This window comes from Hippocampus bargibanti, linkage group LG08, assembly GCF_051943395.1.
Source record: "Hippocampus bargibanti isolate YZ-2025 linkage group LG08, ASM5194339v1, whole genome shotgun sequence".
NCBI lineage: Eukaryota > Metazoa > Chordata > Actinopteri > Syngnathiformes > Syngnathidae > Hippocampus > Hippocampus bargibanti.
In genome coordinates, this window is record NC_142741.1 from 17583418 (window position 1) to 17609412 (window position 25995).

The window sequence follows — 25995 nt, forward strand, 5'->3', positions numbered from 1 at the left end:
ATTGCGAAGAAATCTCCACAGGAGTGAAGTGACCGTTTAAGAGCTACAGTAAATAAATTCAAGCGAGAGGGGTTCCTGATAAGGTTTGACAATCAATGCATTATTATCGTTCCTTTTAAGACTTTTTTGTGCATTGTTTGCATTGGGAATACGTTGGAACCATGTTCAAATCTTGTCTAAAATGTCGGAAATGGGTACAATCCATGCATATTTTGAACAACATAACAATGTAAACCATTATCATAATTAAATTATCATTCATTCTGTAATTCTGTAATTCATCTGAAAAAAGAAATTACATGATGCAATGTTTAAAACTTGTCAGGTGGCTTCACACAGAATCATCTGATTTTAGATATTTTCTAAGTAGATGTTTAGTTGAGTTAAAAATGAAATTTAATAAAGATTATTTTATTAAATGCAACAAATGAAATAAAAATATTTGCATTGCAATGTTTTTGGTTGCATTCAATTGAAGGCTTGCATAAAATGAGGCATTGCAATGTTTTTTTTTTAATATATTTGTATTTTTTAAGATTACCCAACAAAAAGGTTTAAATTGTATTTTAATGTGCATTTTTTATGTCCATTAATCATTAAAGATCCTCAATAGAAAGTCTTAATTTTTCAATAAAAACTGTTTATAAATTAAATCAAAAGTAAATAGACAATGTATTATGCTTAATTTGAATGTCATATGATTATTTTTGTGCTTCTATTTTTAAATACATATATCCATAATGATCCTACTTTATATAAGATATGTAAAAAAACCCGAAATATTTCTGATAGGAACGTTTATCAATATGGTTAAAAAAAGTGCAGAATTGCTCGTTGATTGTGTCTAAAAGCCGTATTGACAGCCATTGTTTATAATCAGCAGTGGTGCTGTTTATTCAGTCTCAATGAGTTCAAGGATTGTCTGATAGAGTTGATCCAAATTAAGATTCCTTTGTCCTGATCTGCACGCTCCGAGTGCCACTCTCGATTGGAATGTGGACTTCAGTTTTCGTTTGTGATTATATGGCAACAGAGGAATGGTGTACAAACAACACCCGCCTTCCCTCCCTCCCTTTCCTCCTTTCACCACCCACCCATCAACATTCAAGCGATGCCAGCCAAGAGCTGGGAACAGCTGGTGCTACATTAATTAGTTTAAAGTATTTATTTCGCCCATCCTCAGAGCAGATTGAGCAAAAACATTGGAGATTATTTGGAGCATCTGCAAAATGCCCTGGAAACATGTCTGGCGCCAAAAAAAATGGAGTGCTTGGATTCACAGTTTAGTCTTGTTATTTGGATTTTGAGTCTACCATTCCTGTGGAGAAGGCGGTGAAGGTCCGTGGAGGAAACATGCAACCTTTCTGATTTCATTCAAGGGGAAGTCATTTTCTTTCAAAAACTAAAATATATATCTTTCAATGCCGGGAGATTAAACTGCAGTTAGAAACTTTGGTCGCTTTTAAATCTCATTTGTGAGCGTGTCCTGACATATTAACTCATTCACTGCCATTCACAAATTTATTCGGGAAATGAAAATGTGAAAATATAAGATGATTCCCGAATTTGTTTAGAATTTTGTTTAGATTTTTATTGTTTGGGTGCCGATAAAGCGCTGGCTATGGCCTCTGAGATATTTTTTTTCCATTCCAGAAGGGGGCAACATTTCCCTTTTTTCCATGTTCGCCCTTTGTTGCTGATTCATCTGTTGTTAAAGCGCTATGTAAACCAGAATGTATGTATTGTATTTTGGACAGACGCCTCTGCTTGCACCTCATATTACTCCAGACCCATATAATTTAGGAATTGCCTCTTTATTTCTAATGAAAGAAGAGAGTCTGAGGTTTCTTACGCTGGATTGAATGTTGATGTAGTCCTAAAACTCAATATTCTGTGTGTCCTGGAATTCGAGTGACAATGACAAAAACCTTGGCACTGACGTGGACATATTTTTGCATGTCTGGCAGGGAATGAGTTAAACAGAGCGAATTTGGTCCATGCATGCGAGCATGTGGGTAAAACAGGAGTCCCTAGACAAAACCGGAGTACCCAGGGAAAACCTACGCGGGCACAGGGAGAATATGCAAACTCCCCACAGGAAGATCAGCGCTGGAATCAGAACCTGCACTTCTGCACTGTGAGGCCGACGTGCTTACTCATTGATTACTGTACCACGCCAAATTCAATATGGATATTTTTTAATTTGTTTTTTTTTTGGGCACCTACAGTCATCCATAACAATGAGCAGTCTTTGGTGCTGTGTAAAACGATGAGGTCGTGCCAATGGTACACATATTTTATTTTTAAACAAAAGTACAGAGACTGATGTCAAATCATGAACAGTTAATGATGCTGCTATTATTGGATTAGTCTTTATTAGTCTCACAGTGGAGAAATTTACATTTCACAGCAGGAAAATTATGGAAGGAAGAGGAAAGGAAGAAGTACAAAAACAAAATACATGAGCTGCGGGAAAGGCAGCCACTCTCGCGGCGACATCTTGAAGACAAAAGACTAAAAAACTAATAATCAATGATCAATATGGTGACTGTCCAATAACAGAACATCCACTGAATGCGAAGCCACATAAAGAGTCGATTGGCAAGGCCCATCAACAGTCTAGTTCAGGGGTGGGCAAACTTTTTGACTCGCGGGCCGCATTGGGTTCTAAAATTTGACAGAGGGGCCGGGCCAGGAGCATTTGGAGGGAGTGTTTGGGCCGGAAATACTCCGAACAAGTTATGTCCATAATTTATAAAATCACTTCAAATGACTTCGACTGAGCGTATTTTACAAAGATTCCACAGCATATAGCTATAGTTTACGTTTTAAGACTTGCGCTGAATATTCATGAAGTCTTGTTTTCGAGTTGATGACGATCCCCATGTGACGTCACGTTTGGACCGCCCCTGACCGAGAAAGCGACATACAATGCATTTTGGGTACTTTGTTTGGTCTGAAAACTTCGTGTTGATCCGTGTTGATGGTGAAATTAGAAAGAAAACACATAAATAACGCGATGGTGAATCGTTGTGTTGCACCAAGACAACTATTTGATATTCGCTGACACAAATTCCCAGCTGACGAATCAGCCCATTTCCAACGGAGCTTGGGCGCAATCTTCTGCATTTTCTGGGTGCTACATTGCTGTCATTGACGGCTCGAATTGATATGGGAGGACTCCTTGAATCAATTGCAAACATTTATGCTTTCCTCTTTAGAACTATTTGAATCATATTCATAACTGGATGAGTAACAAGAAAACATCTTCTCCGAATCTGAAGCCATTGTTTTGATTCTCGATCAAAGGCAAGACGTCTTGGCGTGACGTCACGAACAGGGGGGTGGGACCTTCTGAAACTGACCATTTCCGGATTCATTTGAAGTCATTTTTATTCTTGTTTTTCATTTAACTAAAAATATCAGCCTGCCTGATTTGGGTATTTTAGATGCTATAAAACGTTTTTCTGATGTCAGTGGGAAACAAAAACAAAAAATGGTGCCGGTTGTCCTTTAAATGTAGTATGTACAAACCTCATAGCACAGTAAGAACACTACAACCCAATTTATTAACTGTCTTTCAAATGTGAAAAATATCCCTGATCAGTCTGTGTAAGCTCTCAGTCGTACAGGAGTGGTCCATCGATGAGAAGGTTTCTTCAGCCGTCATCTGTACAAAAGTGAAGGTTTCGGACGTTTCGCCTCCTATCCAAAAGGCTTCGTCAGCGAACTAAAGTCTGACTGGTCGTATCGGCCCCATTTATATATCCCTAATGTCCAGACCTGGTGGCGCCGGACACAGCTATGATAGGTCCCTACTCTCAGGTTGGGGGGGCGCGGGACCCCCCCCTGTGGCCCCACTGATTGTTCCTACATTCCTGACTAACGATTGGCCTATTACCCCCACTCCCCCCGGTATCACCTCATCAGCATAACGACCCTCATCAGCATTGCGAAAGTTGCCTAACCTGTTTTGCCTGAGCAGGCTATTGTATGAACGATCCAAATTGAACCTCACACCACCAGACCGGTTTAATGAAGGATTTTGTTGTTTTATAAGAATCGCCTCTTTTACCCCCCTTTCAAACCATCTATGTTCTTTCGCTAAGATTTTAACCTCATTGTCGTCAAATGAGTGGTTGCTAGCTTTTAGGTGCAAATGTACTGCCGATTGAGGCCCACTAGTATTATCCCTGCGATGTTGATAAAGTCTTTTTTTGATAATTTGTTGAGTCTCCCCAATGTACTGCTCTTTACAATTTTCATTCTTACAATGTATGGAATAAACTACATTACTTTGTTTTTCATTTGGTAGCCTATCTTTTGGATGCACTAATTTTTGCCTTAACGTGTTTATCGGTTTGAAATAAGTAGGAATTTTATGTTGCCAAAGGACTCTTTGTAATTTTTCAGAAACTCCTGCAATGTACGGTACTGCTACTCCTCTCCTTTTAGAATCTTGAGAATTATTGGTTTCGTTCGCTATTCTTTCTTTCTGACATTTGTTGAATGACCACTGAGGGTACCCACAGTTAGTGAGTGCTCTCCTGATATGTTTTGACTCCTTTTCTCTACCTTCAGTGCTAGTTGGTATTAGTTTAGCCCTATGCTGGAGGGTTCTGATAACTCCTAGTTTATGTTGTAAAGGGTGGTTAGAGTCAAAAAGTAAGTATTGGTCAGTGTGCGTAGCCTTCCTAAAGACTTCTGTTTTTAGCGCTCTGTCCTCTTTTATAATTACTTTACAATCCAAGAAGGCTAGTTGGTTCTCTTGAATGCCCTCACGAGTAAATTTAATGTTGAAGTCTACAGAGTTGAGATGATCTGTGAAGGATTGAATTTCTTGTTTCTTAATTATGACAAAAGTATCGTCCACATATCTAAACCAGTGTCTAGGTTTTGTCCCTGGGAAGGATGTGAGGGCCTGTTTCTCCATCTCTTCCATGTAAAGATTAGCCACTATGGGCATAGCTGTGTCCGGCGCCACCAGGTCTGGACATTAGGGATATATAAATGGGGCCGATACGACCAGTCAGACTTTAGTTCGCTGACGAAGCCTCTTGGATAGGAGGCGAAATGTCCGAAACCTTCATTTTTGTACAGATGACGGCTGAAGAAACCTTCTCATCGATATCCCTGATCAGTTAATAAATTTGTCTCAAGGAATATGGCGTTTACATACTATTTCGCAGATACTTGGAGGAGGAAATGGAAATAGATTAAAATAACATGCACTGTGATTTATCAAGATTGCGTCTGTTTTTAATAAGTTTCCATCGAAGGGGCAAAGTTAAAGAAATCAACATTTATTGAAAAATGGAATCACTTTCAAAATTCAAAACATATTATTACACAACGAAATTTCAAGCTCAATAATACCTACTTGTGTTAAATTCCGCCAAATCATCGATGGTTTGTCCTGACCGAGCGCTCAACAAACTCCTCACTGACGCCCTCGCCTCCACGCACAAACAAAACACGTGTACCGTCGCCGAGCACACAAACATAGACTACCTGCATTTGAAATTTGCATACTCGGCACGGCAGCCAATCAGAAGCCTGCTTCTTTCTTCCGGACTTTCGCAAGCGTTATAAAGTCGTGCAATTGCATGTCATTTTCCAAAATAGATGCACAGAACCTCAGCCCAGAAGAAAGATTCAAAAGAAGCTAACAACATATGTGACGCTAAAAAAACGTAAATTTACATTAAACCGTGACTGTAAAGTGTACGTGAGACTTATGAAAGGGGCTTAGTGGCTCGTAGGAAGCAATGCAAATCTTGTATTGTGCACCGCAATGAGAATAGACTACTGCAGCAAAATCTACAGCCATGCACATTTACCGTAAATTAAGCAAGGTAGCATTTGTAGTAGGTGCATTCTTGATTTAAAAAAAAAACTTTATACTTTGTTACAATGTTTTTTTTAATGTGATTAGTTGTGTCTTTGTGCTTCAAGTTGTGAAAAATGGGACAGGCAACTTTTCAGTTATCTGCCCTGTTGTTCTTTTTGTCATGAGTTTTAGACACTGTTTGAACTATAATTTGGGCAAGTTCGGCGGGCCGGATTAAAAAGCCTAACGGGCCATATGTGGCCCGCGGGCCGTAGTTTGCCCATGCCTGGTCTAGTTGCAGGGCACGTACCATAGAGATGATTTGGATTCAAACATATAATCTTATAGTTTCCAAAAAGTGGATATTCCTGGGAAAGATTAAGTTTGGCCACCCTCGGTTATAATTTGAGCCTTGTGCGCTGTGTGAAGTAAATGTATTTTAGAGTAAGATGAAAGTCTCGTTTCATCTCCATAAAACACCTAATGAAAGATTAAAACGCCGCGAGTTGGCCGGCGCTTAGGTTGATATAGACATCGCTCACCCCCGATAAAATCGCCATGTCAATGAGGGATGTTAACAGACCTCTCGGAGAGCATGCTTTGTAATTGAGTCGTACCGGTGGCACTTTGTCGACCTGATTCCGAGCTGGCATTAATCATAAATTATTGCTTTAACAAACTCAGGCGTCAGGCTTCCGCCGGCACCCCGAGCTCGGCACGATCTTGGATCACACAGAATATTGGATGGCTTTGTTGCAACGAGGAAACAACCTGTCACGATGTGGGAAAAGCAAACAGAGCGTTTTGTTCGACGGACTCCGACGAGTGTTCAAGCGCTTCTTGTCAGATAACATTTCCACCTTCCCCTGAAAAAACCTTAGGCAAAAAAAGGATTAAACTAAAATTGGAGGCAGCTTAATAAAATATCAAAAATATAGATCAGCAGATCCGTATTCTCTTCCATTCATCACATGGTTCTTGCAAGCAGTCTCTGGTATGAACGGCTGTTTATTCCTCACAATCACCTGACGAGTGCAGTCTTCATCTTAATTACAGTGAACTGAACGGCGGCCCGACGGAACAGAGCGCTCTGCTTCGAGGTGATATTACTGTGGGCCTGGAGAGGCTGCCAATACAAGCTGTGTTGGTGGTTTCGGCGTCCAGCCCTGCATGTGAAAATGCCGCCTGCAAAATTATCGCCTGCGAAAATGGGCAGGTCACTCCAACACTGCCCCACTTCTCTTCCCCTTTCCTGTCACTGATAGCATTTCACGCTCAACTGTTTCAGCGGATAATAGGAGCCACAAATAAAAATGGGAACATTGTAAATACAATGCATTGTGAATGAAACACCGTGATTTAAACACCTCCGCCAGAACCTCCATAACTATCCCCTCTCCATCTCCCTGCTTTGAATAGCTGCAGAGGTAGTCCTTGACAGCGTGAAAGCGGTGATGAATTACCTATCCAGTTAATTTTCTCACTCCTCCACTGTTGTGCTGTTAAAGCACTAGGCCAGGCATTGACTTGACTATAAATACATTCAAAACATAATAAATATATAAATATAAAATACTTGGAGGGTGATATACTGTAGGCTTGTCTACAATTTACATTTGATTATACGTATATGTGTGGCAAGTGGGACCTGAAATTAAAACAATATAAGAATTAAACCCTTCCAAAAACCTTAGACTTCCACCCTATTACATTTGTTTCTAAATAATAGGCTGTACCATTTGTGAAGTTGCATGCATTGAGATGTTTTAACATTAGTGGTGTGAGCAGTCCTGTGGATTCCTACAAACAATATAAAAATATATGAACGGATCCATTGCAGAGGAAAATAGTTGTATTACTGTATTTGAAAAAGTAAACAAATACTGTTTGTGAAGCAGGTAATAAGAACCAAAAGAAATAAATCAGGATGTGCTTGCAGATGATAAAATCTGAGTTGTACTTAAAACTAAATATGTGAAAATTAACATAGCTAGTAAAACAATGAAAATGTTTCTTCAGCCGTCATCTGTACTTCTTTGAAGGTATCGGATGTTTCACTCCTCATCCGAAGAGCCAGAACAAAAGTAGTAATCAGATTAACTTCAGGGAGTAGTCCCCCAACCTTAGAGCAGGGACCTATCAGAGCAGAGGTCTGGCACAACCACCTCTGTCCATTAGGGACATATATATAGGGCCAGAGTTACCAGCACAACTTTAGTTCGCTGATGAAGCTCTTTAGATGAGGAGCGGAACGTCCGACACCTTCAAAGAAGTACAGATGACAACTACAGAAAGATTTTCAGCAGATGGCGCATTGACACCGTCTGCTGTTTTCTGTCTGCCTCAGTGATGCGGTGTGTCTTCTACTGTGATGGAACGAGTGCGCCCCTTTGAGGATAATCCATGAATTGCAGCGAATTAAAAATATCAATTCCATGTCTTTTATGCATCTTTCCACTTTCAAATTATCCTGCGGGCCTGATTGAACCTCCTTGGGGGCCGGTTCCGCCCCGCGGGCCGTATGTTTGACACCCCTAGTCTACACAGACATATCTAGTAAAAGAAATATGAACTTGCAGATGTTATGAAGTATTTGTTCCACACAACCTTACATAGGTAGACAAAATACAAAATAAAAATAATCTATGTGTTCATGTGATTACATGTGCGTACAATGTAGCAATTGGAACTTGCGGCGATAAATATAAGATATACGTATATATATTTTTTCCCATTGTGAGAGACACGCATCACAATCTGCGGCAAAGCCAGAGGAGGAAAACCTTGGGAAATTTAGCTGCAATCTCGGGATAAATAGCTGTAATTGACCTTGGGAGTTGAAAATGTGCCATATGTTTCTGGTTCCTGTGTTTGAAAGCAACTCCCTCAGGACATTGTTGAAGCGGGGAGAGGGAGGTGTGGAGGAGAGACAGACAAAGAAAAAGGGGGAAAAGGAGGTGTCGGAGGATAGTTAAAAAAAAGGCAGAGGAGATGAATGTGTAGATGGCGACGGCACAAGATCAGAATGATTGAAATAGTGACAAGAGTGTGTGAGAGAGAGGGCAAAGGTATACTGGGCTGGGCCAGTCAGAATGATATATTGACAGGTGGAAGCTTTTGTCCTTGTGAGCGCCGATCCTCCCAGCAGGAGAAGCGGTAAAAAAGCAGTAGCTTGTCAGCATAGAAATGAGACCTTGCTGCACGATTGCATTGAATTTGCCTAACGTCAGAACCTCCTCCTTTAAATGGACCAGTTATGACCTCTCGGACAGCCATTAGCAGCTAACGCAGTGCTGATTCCAGCTGCACTTAAAAGCAATGGATTTGGAAAATCTTGTCAAGGGGAATCATGTGTCGGCCGCTGCAAGTGCCAGTGATGCGGGCAGGAAAGAGGAGTTGCATTCATATTGAGCACTTAAAAAAAAACACATGAGGCTTGCTTATCTTGCAATCGCTCTCTGCACTTGAAAGCGTCTTTCAGGGTAAGTAGACTCAACCGAATGACCCGTCTAAATGGATAGATATGAGCAGCAATGTTAATCAAATGTCAAAGCAAACTTGTTCGTCCATGCACCTTGGCTCGACTCACAATTGACAACTTTGAGTTACAAATTCTAAGAACTGACAATGCATTTTAGTACATATGGAAGGAACCTGAATTCCAGATTGGTCCTTGGGCTGAGAAAGTTCAGCTTCACTTGCAAAGTGAACAAAGTAAACTGCTGATTGATCTATGTGAAAAGCAATGCAAACACACTGTCATTAAACACACACTTAGACACACGCTCAGACACACATATCCAACGACAAACACACACATACTAATGTGGCCTCATCACATTGAAGCTAATTTCCTTTTCATCAAGGAGAGAAGAAAATGATCCCTGCTGGGGGACAAAGTCAAGAGCAGGTAACATTTGGCACTTGCTCTGTTATCGAACCTTAAAAATCCAAACGGCAGACTTTTTTTTTCCCTCCTCCCATTGCGTCAAGATGAAATTGCTTGGTGCATAAAGCCATTTCGAGAGAGAGACAGTGAGAGAGAGACAGAGGTTTGTGAGGGTGGGAGGGAAGGTGAGTGAGATAATCAGGCTGGCCACTGGGCCGTGTTTTCCTAAATGCTCTCCAAAACATTACTGTGCACAGGCATTAAATTAGCCGCGGCCCACCTTAAAATGTTGACATTTAGCGTGACTTTTTGGAGAGTGACACCCTCATATTTTTCTCGTTGGATATCATTAAATCTCAACTGCCCTATGGCCGTGCCTTTCCATTAATAACCCATTCCGACTGTTACTCCCTCACTCCCTCTCTCTCTGTCTATCTCGCTGCAATGTCTGTGACGACTCCATTGCTTTTGCCTTAATAATAAATTGAATCGTATCCTCAAGGCTGCATGAAGATAGAGACACAGATGGACATCATAAATCCTTTGGCATCGTGAATGTGACAAATGACCCTAAGAAGTAGCTCACTCAGGCCATGTCCACACACACACACGCACGCACACGCACACACACGCACACACACGCACACACATATACACACACACGTGCACACACACACACACACACACACGCACACACACACACACACACAGGTTCCATTTCTATTAGGTAAAACCGTATGTGATTCTCTGCACATTTCACTTGAAACTCGGCAGCACGGTGTGTCTCGCGGGTATGAAGAACATTATTGATCTGGCATTCTACATTTGAGTTAACATTCATCCTTGCATTTTCAAATCTGCTGATCCTCGCAAGGGTCGCGGCTGACTCAGAGCGGTAGGCAGGGGTACACCCTGAACAGGTTGCCAGGCAAGAGCAGGCACACATCGACAAGCAACCAACCAGGCTGATGCTCACACCCAAGGATAATTTAAAGTGCTCTTTTAATCCGCCATGCATGTTTTTGGGATGTGGGAGGCACCATGAAAATCCACACACGAAGGCCGAAGCCGGAATCAAACTGCATATTTGCACGGTAAGGCTGACGTGAGAACCAGTTAACCCCCTAGAGTTAACATGCCATTGTAAATCAGAATCAGAAAACCCATAATCGTCCCACAATGGGGACATTTGCAGTCCACAGCAGCAATTTGAAAGGGGATGGGATGGGGGGGTGAAAGGATAAAAAAACAAGATGTTCTAAGCATAGTAAAAATGTCAGTAGACTGAGATGTATACTGTAAACGTTCAAAACTGTTTAAAAAAACTGTACATAGTGCAAGTATCAAGAAAATGTGTATTGAGATACGTATGTAGCTGTATTGCATCAACACATATTTTCAGTACAAGAGTCCAGTTTGTAAATAACATGTGTAGTTCTTGTTCAGCGCTACACATTGTAACCGAAACACAATGTGTACTATTTCATTGAACATCCACAATATGTGTGCTGTACATAGATTCACCCAGCTACTAGAAAATAATCTCTCCAAGTTGGTTAACATTTTCATACTCTTACAATGCTGGCATCGATATGTATTCGACATCAAAAGAGATGCACTCAAATGTTGACGTTGCTAATTTGCATGCATGCATAAAGCGCATTATTGCGGTAAGTGGTAGGAGAAGGCCCAATTAGAATCAACTTAAATAATCTAATCGTGCATGAATGGCGCCGTACAGAAAACGATCCACCCTTGTCTTCCGCCGTGTATATGAGGTGTGGCGCGACTAATCAGAGCAGATTATGAGCTACAAATTGAACTTTAGTAGCATGCGTTTAAAGGTGGCGGATACAAGCGTGTCTCACCAGTGCTCATACAGAACGAATCCCCAAACACGTGCGAGATGGCGAAAGAGGGATGGTAACGAGGGATCTGCTGTGATTTCCAACCAGGAGGAAGATATCTTGTCTTTTTATGCCGCCCGTGTCATATTTATTGCATAAAGGTCAGTGTTCATTTGTTCAAAGTCAGCATTTTGCCTCCTACTTCTCTGCCATGTAATAAATGCAGGGGGTTGTGTCATTATCGGACCTACGAGGATTACAGCCTCGGCTGACTGTGATGACTGCATAAAAGAGTGCGGGACTTTTACTTTCTGCCTTTTCTGACATGCTCTTAAAGCAAGCCTCAATAAAAAGCGGTCCGCTTTGTGGAGAGAAGTTGGCGAAAAGGCCTTAAATGCGATCCGTAACCCTCGGCAAGATAACACTACAAAAGGAACTAAGAATTATAGTACAACATCTGAGGTCGAGCTCGCAACAACATTCCACTGTTTATTGAAGCAGTGATTTAGATTGCGGCCGAACGTTTATTGACACAAGAATCCGAGAGATTAAAATTGATTGGCCATTTTGCCTGACTCATTCCCATTTCCGAGGGGGATCGTTTGTACTGTATACGCCACAAATCTCTGTGTGACCCACTAATCATCCAGCCATTTATTCCTCACTCTTTGTTTACACTGCCTTTTGTTTGGTATTTATGAATTCATTAGAGCGCCTCCTCACGCGGCTTAACGCAAAAGGTGACTGGGGAGTCCTGCCCATACCTGATAGCGCAGCCGAAATATGACCAACACAAGCTGCAATTACACATTAAAATCATAATCATGAAGCACTCGGGACAAACTCACAAATAAACAAATAGGATAGTGGATTTTCCGTTACTGCAATGTGTTTGTCTTGGAAATATGCTTAATATGTCACGGAATTCACGTACACCTCCAGTTTCGGTCACAAAATAAGCAGCTAGTCTATTTTATGATGCTTAGTAAACTGAGGTCTCATGACATACACTGAGGAATTTGTAATATGGACAACAGCAAATTTTCTTTGTTGTTATATTTGAATTGTACAAACTAAGGACCATTTGCCAGCCAATCGCAAATCACACAGAATGATCAACCATCTACATTCACACTCACACCTAAGGACAATTTGGGATAGTCAATCAGCCTGCCATGCATGTTTTTGGAATATGTGGCAGAACCAGAGGACCCGGAGAAAACCCACACAGGCACGAGGAAAACATGCAAACCCCACATAGGGAGACCAAAGCTGAAATTGATCCCTCAATGACTGGGCGGCCCTGAGAAATTTATTATAAAAATAAAATGCATGAAGAAAGCATGAGTTCTCTTCCTTCATGCCCATCTCCCACATGTGATATGAACCCATGACAAATGTGTGGGGAAATTTCTGGGCATATTTTTATCAAATAATGAACAAGAGAGGAAAATCCATCATATATATTTTTTTACAGAATTAACATTAGTATTAGTATTGGACATATCGGCTCACTGTAACTGTATTAACTTCGACATGTCTAGGTCTGGTTCTGTATTCCGCTGGGTGCAGCTCTGCTGGCGCTAATCCATACTAGTACTCTACTTGGCTTGCTTTTTAACGCTGATGATGAAAACACGAACAAAAAGATGCACAAGAAGAAGCAGGGACTTGAAAAGGACTGGCTTATACGAACACTTTGCAAAGACGGATGCAAATCCATTAGTCGTTTCACAGTTATAAAAATACTTAAGGGGCCCTTTTAATCGTGGCGACGTGTTAAACGCGCGGAAATGTGTTTTGATAACATTATTCATAACACCGGCTTTGCTTCGTGTGAATTAATAACACTTCATTTGCAGATGCTCCAGAAAAGCTGGCACGGTATTTGCAGCTAAAGAGATTAATTTTCAAACACCTAATTGACAGACTGGGGTTATATGGGATAAGCAACACACTCTATAAGGCGGCAGTGGCAAAGTCAAGGTGACTGGAATGCTGAGGAAAAAGGCTTCCGTGAAAAAAAAAAAGATCAGAATGGAGAGCAGAAAAGGAGGGAGTGAAGAAAATTAGTCCTGAAGCACTTTTCCACCACCCTCCCCCTATTCTTCCTCACTTTATTAGGAATGATTTACTTTCATGGTGGAAGGATATAAAAGAGTATAGCCGCGTAATTATCACAGAGTGAAAATTTAGAGGTTTGACTCACAATGTCCTTAAGTCGGCTATCGAGCAGACTGCCAGGCGATAAGAGAGGCCGCGCTGTGCTCCCGACATCACATCGGCGGTGCTTTTAAAAAAAAATCTTTTTAACGAGGGCTGCCACTCGCGAGTCTGTAAATAGGACGGGAGTGCTGCAAGCGAGCGGGGCCGCTTGCTGTTTACCTTGGCAAGCCTTGGCCTCAACGTGTCCGCGGCATCCCTTAATTACTGTTTACATGCAAATATTAAATTATACCAAAAAGTCCCCCACCCCTGCAAGAATGTCTCCAAAAGTACAGAAATACATATTCAGGGTCAACCTTATCTGTCCGCAACAGTCGCCGCCGCCAAGATATGTATTGTTTTGAATCACAAATGTTCCCGCATTGTACATAATCTTCATAATTGCTTAATGCTGTTGTCCAAGGGCGTTGCAATGGGAGCCTGCTGCCGTGATCTGCATAATAGCAGATGCTCAGATATGTAAAACTCACCTTGTGTGCTCTTAGGGAGTGAGAATAACTATAAGAATGATACAAAATCAAGGGCTGTTAAAAAGAGTTTGTTAAGGGTTTCTGCACGAGCGGCCACGACAACAAGGACGTTCGATTAATTCATTCACTGCCATTCTCTAATTTATTAAGGAATTGAAAATGTGACATGGAGCGCCACTCCCAATTTTGTTCGGGTTTTGCTTTTTCTTGCAAGTGTCAATGTTTTTCCCTTCCACGAGGGGGCATTTGCCTTTTGGAAAGCCGCCCCCACTTGCACTTCATATTACTCCAGACACATATAACTTAGGAATTAACTCTAAAGAAGAGAGTCTAATGTTTCTTACGCTGCATTAAATGTTTATGTTGTCCTAAAACTCTATATTCTGTGGGTCCTGGAAAAACCTGGCACTGGAGTGGACACATTTTTGGACATGTCTGGCAGTGAATGAATTAAGAGCAGATATGCAAAATATAAATACAGTAAAGTCTCGTTATATCGATATCGGATATATCGATAGTCCCGGTTATATCGATACTATTTCTATGCACGCACGGAGAAAATTACATGCAAACAGGGTCGGATATATCGATAGTCCCGGTTATATCGATATTTTTTCGGACTCCCTTGAATATCGATATAACGAGACTTTACTGTATATTGACGACTGGAATGTTGGTTGATACTCCACAGCATATACCATGGCCACATCCGGATCCCATTAAACTATTTCCCTTGCTGTCTTCGAGAGTCATCTAGGAAAAGACAAATGATGAAGGCGTCGAGAAATAGTAACATGAAACTCTAAATCAACAACAGTTTTAAAATATTAGGCAAGTGTTATTTTATTTTACTTACTATTATTATTATTTATTTTATTTTTTAATGGGTCTAGTTTGTTGAACTCCCATACGTCTGCGTGCGGAATGAACCAAAGAGAATGACTTCTCAACTGATAAAATTAGAACACAAAAATTCTCATTGATCATGCTCATTGAAAAATGGCAGCATGGTGAGAAAGCGGTCAACGTCCGCTTACGGTCAAAAGATCTCGAGTTGCAATCTTCTCTACGGTCTTTTGCTCTTTGCCCAAAACATGCACGGTCGATTCGAGACTAAATCTCTCGTTTGAAGATGTGAGTGTGAATGGTTATTTGTTTTTTTGGTGATAAGTGACTGACTCCAAGCCACTCACTCCAAAATGACGACGACCAATGACCACAAGACGATAAAACAACAGTGTAGTTCTGGTACTCCAGAGTCCCTATTCAGTCTGCTCCAGGATATCATGCCAAAGTAACTCCAGCAGACCTGTTTTTCTAACTGGTATGTTCAAAATGACAGTTTTTGCAGAATTAATTCTGATTCTGTTCACCCGACACACCTGTACAAGGTAATCTGATCCCAAAAAGAAGATATGCTTGATTGGGTGTACAGTATTTTAATACAAATATCTAGTGTGATTGTTTTTGCCTTTGAAGTCCACCAAGCCTGCATGGGCCTTTGAGAAAAAAAAAAGAAAAGTAACAATGACAATGTTAAAGACAATTCCCTGACATTGATGCTCTGCCTATCATTAAAAGTTTTCTTCTCTTCAGCTATGCTGACTTTAATGCTGCATGTTGTGTTGGGTCCTCCTGGTGTCCTTGGCGTTTTGCAGCTTCAAACAGGGTGCTGACTACCTGACTTTTTTCCTGGACGAAGGAGGCAAGATCATTAGCCATCAGAGCCCGTGAAATGTGACTTGGCAGACAATAATGCTTTGTGATCAAACAACTTGTCAGTGCGTGCCGTTGAAATAAAAGAGTGCAGAAAAAAAATAATTCAATAGAGGATCAATCAAATTTCTTCTTGCATCATGTGAGCAAGAATGCTGATGGTGCAAGAGCGGGAACAAGGGGAGTTCATTTGGATATTTGTTCTCCGCTCATGAATGTTCCATCGCGTGACACCAGCTCCCCGCTAATCACATTTCAGTCAGGTGGGTGGTTCGGTGTGGGCTTGGTGGGGGGATGCTTTTAGGGACGTTGAAAAGAGAGAGGTTCTTTTTAATCTTTGAAATGCCTTAAAAGTGACAGAATGCTCTCTCCTGCCAAGACGGAGAGCATCGGATGGGGAGATAAATATGCTGTGGTCAGCTAAGTGTATCTAGTGAGCAGAGAGGCAAATTTAATAATGCATTATCATTCACTGGCAAAGGTGAAATCTGCCTGTCCATCTCATGTTACCCTTCAGTGCAAATGAACACGTGCTTTACTCAGCCAAAGCAGAGATGCACACGAGGCAATGTGCGGAGACCTCACTAAATACGGAACATTAGAAAAAAAAAGGTTAGCAATCAAAGGTATCTCTGGTGACTCTGAAGATGAATGATCAAGTCTCTCAATTCCAAATGCCGTTATGGTTGGAACACCAAAAGTTATTTTATGACGCTTATCCCTCGTGGCAGATTTGGCAGTTTCCTTATATTTCACCCTAGCTACCTTTAATTTGTTCCAACAGCACTCTAGTTTGGTCCTGTTCAGTTGGAAACATGGCAACACAGTCAATGAACATTGGTGCATATAAACTTAAATGATCCGAGAGTTCTTGGAACAAAGGGTTCACTTAACTTCTTGAACATACATATCTCCTCCCAGGTGTGAAGAACATGGGAATGAGAATTTCGAGTAAAATCAAAGAATTTTTCATAACACAATGGCAGACCACAGAGATTTATATAGATAAATTCTGCTCTAACGGAAATATGAATCTATGAGATTGATCATTTTCCCATGGCCAGGAATATTGACATGGTCTGTCTTGTTCTTAATCATGGCAACGAAAGCAAATAATCCCATCTGGCATTTCAGCAACTCCAGAAGATGGTTGTAACTCATTGGTGGCAAAACATTGCCACCGCCACATAGGATTTATACGCGTGGTTCGATGTACAAATGCATATGGCTGAAATTGCATTACAAAAAAAAAATAATAATAATACAAATGATACATCATGATGAAATGATGCCAAACCATTTGATGTCCGGAGTGAGTTTTAGAACCAGAGGCTTTCAAATGGTCCCCTTATCCCCTGCCCCCCTACACACCAGTGGCGGTCCGTGCATTTCACACCTAGGCCTTCAGTGAAGTCCTGCTTAGTCCGACTTGAACAAATATCCCTCGTAATACTATAATTTATGACACAACGGCTGGAGATATAATTTACAAAAGCACACGCACGCAGTACTGGGCGTGGCATCACCTTAATCGTCTACAACACAGGCTATTTTCCGGAGCAATTACACATCAATAAATCTACATCAGCAATTAGAACTTTTCACTATACGTGATACTGCAAACACTTAAAAATAAAAGGAAATTTAAAATCATTTGTCCACAAAGTTTTATGAAGTACACCAAGAATATGCAATCTTTAACAATATTTTATGCTAAATTACAAAATGTCAGTTTAATATAAGAAAAACAACAAGACGTTCACAAAATGAACTATTTGTTGAAAATAAAAGTAAACAAATCTTTTTCATTTGTTCTTGAGAATAGGCTTACCTACATGCGACAGCGAGTTGTCCTCTCCTTCAGCCATTGGGGGGTAAAAAAGCGAGTAGATATACTTGGTGTTTCTGCTAAAGTTTCCAGGTTTCCGGGCTGAGGGCTGAGGTAAAGTGAGTATCCAATCACAGTACGCGTACGTCATGTTCAACGCGAGGCCCTCTAGCTGGCCTTACTGTGCCAACTCGTGATCTGATTGGCTATCGCAACTGTATATCAACTACATGTGCCCGTTCATGTCCAGCGCACAGACGCTCTCACTGTTGATTCTGAAGGCGTCGGTCAGATTTCATACAGCCTGGCGACACAAACTAGCTGAATTCTGATTGGATTAAAAACTATAATATAACATCAAGAAAACAGTATATAGAATAATTATACATACATATATATATATATATATATATATATATATATATATATATATATATATATATATATTATATATATATATATATATATATATATGTAACGGAGTTGTACACTTAGGTTATTAAATTATGAAGGAAGTGACGCAACGGCGCACAGTGTGGCACTATGTCCCGCCCATAGTTTCCAGAACAATCTCGAGGAGATTCAGGTTAATCACAAGACGAAACCCATGCGACTTCACCCATCCCTTCTGCCATACTGTGTTGCAGAAATAAAAAAAAATAAAAAGACACATCCACGCGTCTCGTCTTCATTAATACAGCAGCATCGTGGAGATGAAGACAGTCACTGTTGTGACACCCGTCACATTGGTGCCGTGACCCGGATTCACAAGTGACTCTCCACTTCGGACCGGGACCGCGATGCTGCACAATGAAGACGCTGTGCAGTCCCATCACTCGGTGGACGGTGTGTCGACCCCCGTTTTGGAAATACATGTAGTGTGTTAATTGTCTGACCTGCTGTTTTGCAATTAGTGTGCTTTTTTTTTTTTCATGTACGTGTTTTTGTGTCTTAAGTCTAAGAATGAGCTCCTTACATGTAACAAGTAGCACACCTTTGAATGAGTGTAGAGGTAGAGGCTTCCCAACCGTGTAACAGTTGTGTAGTGCAATCCAGAGTGGTGTAGGTTGTACAGAGGGGAATGGGCAGGTTCAAGCTGAGGCCACTTATGTTAGTGGGGACAGAGTTCCTTCCCAGACCCAGTGCAGTGCATCTACGACGAGCGCACAGACAACTGATACACCAGCAACAGATCCCTTTCTCCAGTCTGTCACAGTTATGTAGTGCTATGCAGGGTGATGTAGTTTGTACAGAGGGGAATGGGCAGGTGCGAGCTGAGGCCACTTATGTTAGTGGGGACAGAGTTCCTTCCCAGACCCAGTACAGTGCATCTCCGACGAGCGCACAGACCCTGACACACCGGCGACAGATCCCTTACTCCAGTCACCTGACGTAGTTGGTCAGATGAGTGACATAATTAGACAGCATTTTTGTACATCCTTGCCCGATAACCTTGTCTATTGTGCCTGTTGGTCTTTCTGTTGTCTTCCGTGTGTATGTTGCCTCACTTCTGCATAATTTAAGGGGGTTGTATGTAACGGAGTTGTACACTTAGGTTATTAAATTATGAAGGAAGTGACGCAACGGCGCACAGTGTGGCACTATGTCCCGCCCATAGTTTCCAGAACAATCTCGAGGAGATTCAGGTTAATCACAAGACGAAACCCATGCGACTTCACCCATCCCTTCTGCCATACTGTGTTGCAGAAATAAAAGAAATAAAAAGACACATCCACGCGTCTCGTCTTCATTAATACAGCAGCATCGTGGAGATGAAGACAGTCACTGTTGTGACACCCGTCACACATATATATATATATATATATATATATATATATATATATATATATATAGAATAATTATATATACATATATATATATATATATATATATATATATATATATATATATATATTTAGAAAAAATACTTTTTTAATGAAATTGACTTTTATTATAATTATGATAATGATGTCTGATTATGTTAGGCCAGCAGAGAAGGCCTTGTTGGCCCTGACGGCCCACCAGTGCTACACACACTTGCCACCACCATTTGTTGAGTGTACCTGCAGCAGGTAGTACCTGCTGTTTTCATGAGACAGAAGCTTGTTTGAAGCTGTTCAATTAGTCACATGCAAGATAACTTTATACATTAAACATCATTTAATCTCACTCATTGCTTTTTTTCCATCCAATAATTGTTTTGGACCAATGACAAAAAAAAAAATAATGGAAAAAACAACAGCCTCAGACCATCTGGTCTGTCTGCATTGGGTGACACAACTTCGGGAAAAAGGCTTGACAACAACCAGCTTTTGTCCCGCCATGGTGTGGATGACATTGCAGCGTCTTTTCGAGAAGCCTATTTAAATGGAGTCCTTTCACTGGCAATCCCGCTGCGCTTGAGATTAATTGAATGCTTGGCCGGGATCGTAAAGATCAAACAAGTGGGGGCACTATCATTAAACCATCGGAATGCTATCTCTAAACAATCCGATGTGGCAAACGGGCCCCATTTTAAAAAAGGGCCATAAACAAAGCCTCACGAACAATAGTTTATATTATTAATCTAACGCATCATGTAATATCATTACAGTCGACTATATATTTCATTAATTTTATTCATTTCACTTAAAGCTTTTATAGGAATTACTTTGGTTATTAGTTAGTTCTTAATGTATCGCATGGTGGTGGCAACCATCTCTCTTATCTCGCGGCATAAACCTGTGCATGTTATTCAAATTGCCTCATTTATTATGATAGCTTCCTCATGTAAATTGTGCTGACTGCTCGCCCTTGCGCAGTCCTCATTAGACTAATGAAAAGCTTCAAACGAAAAAACTAAACAAGCTGCCAAATAAAAGGTTCCGTCCGGGGTTATTGTGAAAATTACAACTGTGCGAGTGGCGAGGAGCTCTCTTCATTAATTCATGTTCAGCAAATTGCGAACTAATTTGGTTGCACTCCTCTGCATTAATGGGTTATTTTATGAACAAATAAAATTTTTTTTTTTACCCCACAGTAATATATATATATATATATATATATCGCGGGGGTTGCTGGAGCCTATCTCAGCTGTCTTCGGGCACGAGCCGGGGGACACCCTGAATTGGTTGCCAGCCAATCGCAGGGCACACAAAGACGTACAACAGTCACTCTCACACTCACACCTAGGGACAATTTGGAGTCAATCTGCCTGCCATGCATGTTTTTGGAGTGTGGGAGGAAACTGGAGAAAACCTACGCGGGTCCGGGGAGAACATGCAAACTCCACACAGGGAGGCCGGACCGGGACACGAACCGGCGACCTCTGCACTGTGAAGCTGGTGTGCTAACCACTCGACTACCGGGCCGCCTATATATATATATATATATATATATATATATATATATATATATATATATATATATATATATATATATATATATATATATATATATATATATATATATATATATATATATATGTATGTAACGGCGTTGTACACTTAGGTTATTAAATTATGAAGGAAGTGACGCAACGGCGCACAGTATGGCACTATGTCCCGCCCATAGTTTCCAGAACAATCTCGAGGAGATTCAGGGTGAGTCGCAATTTTCTGTTGGTCTCGATTAACGCGCATTTTCATGACAATATCTTATTTTGTTTCCCCTTTTGTACTGTCTAGTGTTATCTAATTAGTTCCCTTATTCATTTCGAGTCCAGATTACTTTTTGTGTCATTATTTACTTCACGTTTTGTCGAGTGGAACTTTGGAGCGCATGTGCTTCATAGTGCTTTTCTATTGCGCAGTTAATCACAAGACGAAACCCATGCGACTTCATCCATCCCTTCTGCCATACTGTGTTGCAGGTAATAATTGTTTCATTTCGTTTTTATTGAACAATATTTAGTTTCTTGTGTCGTGTTTCATTTGCCCGTGAGTGTCCGTGGCTGGTTGAACTGTGCGCCAGCCATTACAAGCGCACCGCGTGTTCTGCCGAGTCTCCGCCCATGATGCGTTCAGGGACATCTTGTAAATAACAGTGAACTTGTGTTGTATTCTCTTTTTCTGTAAATAACCACTATACGATCACACGTTGTTAATTCTGTTTTGTTATCTACAATGTTTTGCATTTGAGAACAATCTCGAGGAGATTCAGGTTAATCACAAGACGAAACCCATGCGACTTCATCCATCCCTTCTGCCATACTGTGTTGCAGTGTTGCAGAAATAAAAGAAATAAAAAGACACATCCACGCGTCTCGTCTTCATTAATACGGCAGCATCGTGGGGATGAAGACAGTCACTGTTGTGACACCCGTCACATTGGTGCCGTGACCCGGATCACAAATGACTCTCCACTTCGGACCGGGACCGCGATGCTGCACAATGAAGACGCTGTGCAGTCCCATCACTCGGTGGACGGTGTGTCGACCCCCGTTTTGGAAATACATGTAGTGTGTTAATTGTCTACCTGCTGTTTTGCAATTAGTGTGTTTTTTTTCATGTACGTGTTTTCATGTGTTAAGTCTAAGAATGAGCTCCTTACAAGTAACAAGTAGCACACCTTTGAATGAGTGTGTTGGTAGAGGTAGAGGCTTCCCAACCGTGTAACATATGTAACGGCGTTGTACACTTAGGTTATTAAATTATGAAGGAAGTGACGCAACGGCGCACGGTATGGCACTATGTCCCGCCCATAGTTTCCAGAAACAATCTCGAGGAGATTCAGGGTGAGTCGCAATTTTCTGTTGGTCTCGATTAACGCGCATTTTCATGACAATATCTTATTTTGTTTCCCCTTTTGTACTGTCTAGTGTTATCTAATTAGTTCCCTTATTCATTTCGAGTCCAGATTACTTTTTGTGTCATTATTTACTTCACGTTTTGTCGAGTGGAACTTTGGAGCGCATGTGCTTCATAGTGCTTTTCTATTGCGCAGTTAATCACAAGACGAAACCCATGCGACTTCATCCATCCCTTCTGCCATACTGTGTTGCAGGTAATTGTTTCATTTCGTTTTTATTGAACAATATTTAGTTTCTTGTGTCGTGTTTCATTTGCCCGTGAGTGTCCGTGGCTGGTTGAACTGTGCGCCAGCCATTACAAGCGCACCGCGTGTTCTGCCGAGTCTCCGCCCATGATGCGTTCAGGGACATCTTGTAAATAACAGTGAACTTGTGTTGTATTCTCTTTTTCTGTAAATAACCACTATACGATCACACGTTGTTAATTCTGTTTTGTTATCTACAATGTTTTGCATTTGAGAACAATCTCGAGGAGATTCAGGTTAATCACAAGACGAAACCCATGCGACTTCATCCATCCCTTCTGCCATACTGTGTTGCAGTGTTGCAGAAATAAAAGAAATAAAAAGACACATCCACGCGTCTCGTCTTCATTAATACGGCAGCATCGTGGGGATGAAGACAGTCACTGTTGTGACACCCGTCACATATATATATATATATATATATATATATATATATATATATATATATTAAAATGGAATTTTCTGTGTCGCTCTTTCTCTTGTTTCTATTTATAATTGTATTTTATTTATTGAATTCTATTTTGTGATTGTATTTTATGTATTATAGCACCTATCGATGAGAAGGTTTCTTCAGCCGTCATCTGTACAAAATCGGCCCCATTTATATATCCCTAATGTCCAGACATGGTGGCGCCGGACACAGCTATGATAGGTCCCTACTATCAGGTTGGGGGGGGGGGGCAGGGGACCCCTCCCTGTGGCCCCACTGATTGTTCCTACATTCCTGACTAACGACTGGCCTATTACCCCCACTCCCACCGGTATCACCTCATCAGCATAACGACCCTCATCAGCATTGCGAAAGTTGCCTAACCTGTTTTGCCTAAGCAGGCTATTGTATGAATGATCCAAATTGAACCTCACCCCACCAGACCGGTTTAATGAAGGATTTTGTTGTTTTATAAGAATCGCTTCTTTTACCCCCCTTTCAAACCTTCTATGTTCTTTCGCTAAGATTTTAACCTCATTGTCGTCAAATGAGTGGTTGCTAGCTTTTAGGTGCAAATGTACTGCCGATTGAGGCCCACTAGTATTATCCCTGCGATGTTGATAAAGTCTTTTTTTGAGAATTTGTTGAGTCTCCCCAATGTACTGCTCTTTACAATTTTCATTCTTACAATGTATGGAATAAACTACATTACTTTGTTTTTCATTTGGTAGCCTATCTTTTGGATGCACTAATTTTTGCCTTAACGTGTTTATCGGTTTGAAATAAGTAGGAATTTTATGTTGCCAAAGGACTCTTTGTAATTTTTCAGAAACTCCTGCAATGTACGGTACTGCTACTCCTCTCCTTTTTGAATCTTGAGAATTATTGGTTTCGTTCGCGATTCTTTCTTTCTGACATTTGTTGAATGACCACTGAGGGTACCCACAGTTAGTGAGCGCTCTCCTGATATGTTTTGACTCCTGTTCTCTACCTTCAGTGCTAGTTGGTATTAGTTTAGCCCTATGCTGGAGGGTTCTGATAACTCCTAGTTTATGTTGTAAAGGGTGGTTAGAGTCAAAAAGTAAGTATTGGTCAGTGTGAGTAGCCTTCCTAAAGACTTCTGTTTTTAGCGCTCTGTCCTCTTTTATAATTACTTTACAATCCAAGAAGGCTAGTTGGTTCTCTTGAATGTCCTCACGAGTAAATTTAATGTTGAAGTCTACAGAGTTGAGGTGATCTGTGAAGGATTGAATTTCTTGTTTCTTAATTATGACAAAAGTATCGTCCACATATCTAAACCAGTGTCTAGGTTTTGTCCCCGGGAAGGATGTGAGGGCCTGTTTCTCCATCTCTTCCATGTAAAGATTAGCCACTATGGGTGAAACTGGTGAGCCCATAGCACAACCATGAATTTGTTTATAAAATTTTTCCCGAAAAATTTTTACCACTCATTTGACGACAATGAGGTTAAAATCTTAGCGAAAGAACATAGATGGTTTGAAAGGGGGGTAAAAGAAGCGATTCTTATAAAACAACAAAATCCTTCATTAAACCGGTCTGGTGGGGTGAGGTTCAATTTGGATCGTTCATACAATAGCCTGCTTAGGCAAAACAGGTTAGGCAACTTTCGCAATGCTGATGAGGGTTGTTATGCTGATGAGGTGATACTGGGAGGAGTGGGGGTAATAGGCCAGTCGTTAGTCAGGAATGTAGGAACAATCAGTGGGGCCACAGGGAGGGGTCCCCTGCCCCCCCCAACCTGAGAGTAGGGACCTATCATAGCTGTGTCCGGCGCCACCATGTCTGGACATTAGGGATATATAAATGGGGCCGATACGACCAGTCAGACTTTAGTTCGCTGACGAAGCCTCTTGGATAGGAGGCGAAACGTCCGAAACCTTCACTTTTGTACAGATGACGGCTGAAGAAACCTTCTCATCGATGGACCACTCCTGTACGACTGAGAGCTTACACAGACGTATAGCACCTATGCTTGTCTGTGACTGTAAAGTGTCCTTGAGAGCTTTGAAAGGCGCTTAAAATATAATGTATGATTATTATTAGTATCAAAGATTCTAAATAAAATGGCACAGAAAACACCCAACTCGCATCGCCAATTGCATTTGTTCTGCATTGGAGAAGTTCTCTCCTAAAATGGTACAAATTACAATAACCACTGCAAATATATAATGTAAACTACTGTGACAACATGTTGTATCCATCGTTTTAATGTCTTCTACTTGCCGATATTTTAAAAGGTGAAATGTAAACTTAGTTATAAAGAACTTGGGTACCAACAGAACACTTTTCTGTGATTGAAAGGTGTGTCTTGTTCCTTGTTTGTGTGTCAATGTCTAAAGTAAACCAATTATTCTTTAAAGTAACACATGCACATTCATTCACATTGCAACCTGCTGGTTTTATACAAGAGGATTAAATAAAGTAGGCACGATTCTCAGTTTTATCTCTTTTCTTTTATCTCTTTATTTTCAGAATCCTGACTTTATTTTAATAATTCAGACTTTAAATTGAGGATACTCACTTTAAAGTCTCAATTCAGAGATAAAAGTGAGAATATTTTCTGTTTGTTGGCCCTAAAATCCACATTTTAACCCATCAAATCAATGGTAGCATTTTAATCACTCTCTCTGTCATGACATTTATATTCCACATGATGGTGCAGTGGAACAAATGAGGCTTCATTGGCCAAAAAGCAAACCATTTC

The 25995-nt window shown here is 40.8% G+C and overlaps 1 protein-coding gene across 3 annotated transcripts in view; it reads right to left on the reverse strand.

Annotated features, from left to right (window-relative positions):
• dachd (dachshund d) overlaps positions 1 to 25995 on the reverse strand; it is a 212087-nt gene that overhangs the window by 13160 nt on the left and 172932 nt on the right. The window lies entirely within an intron of this gene.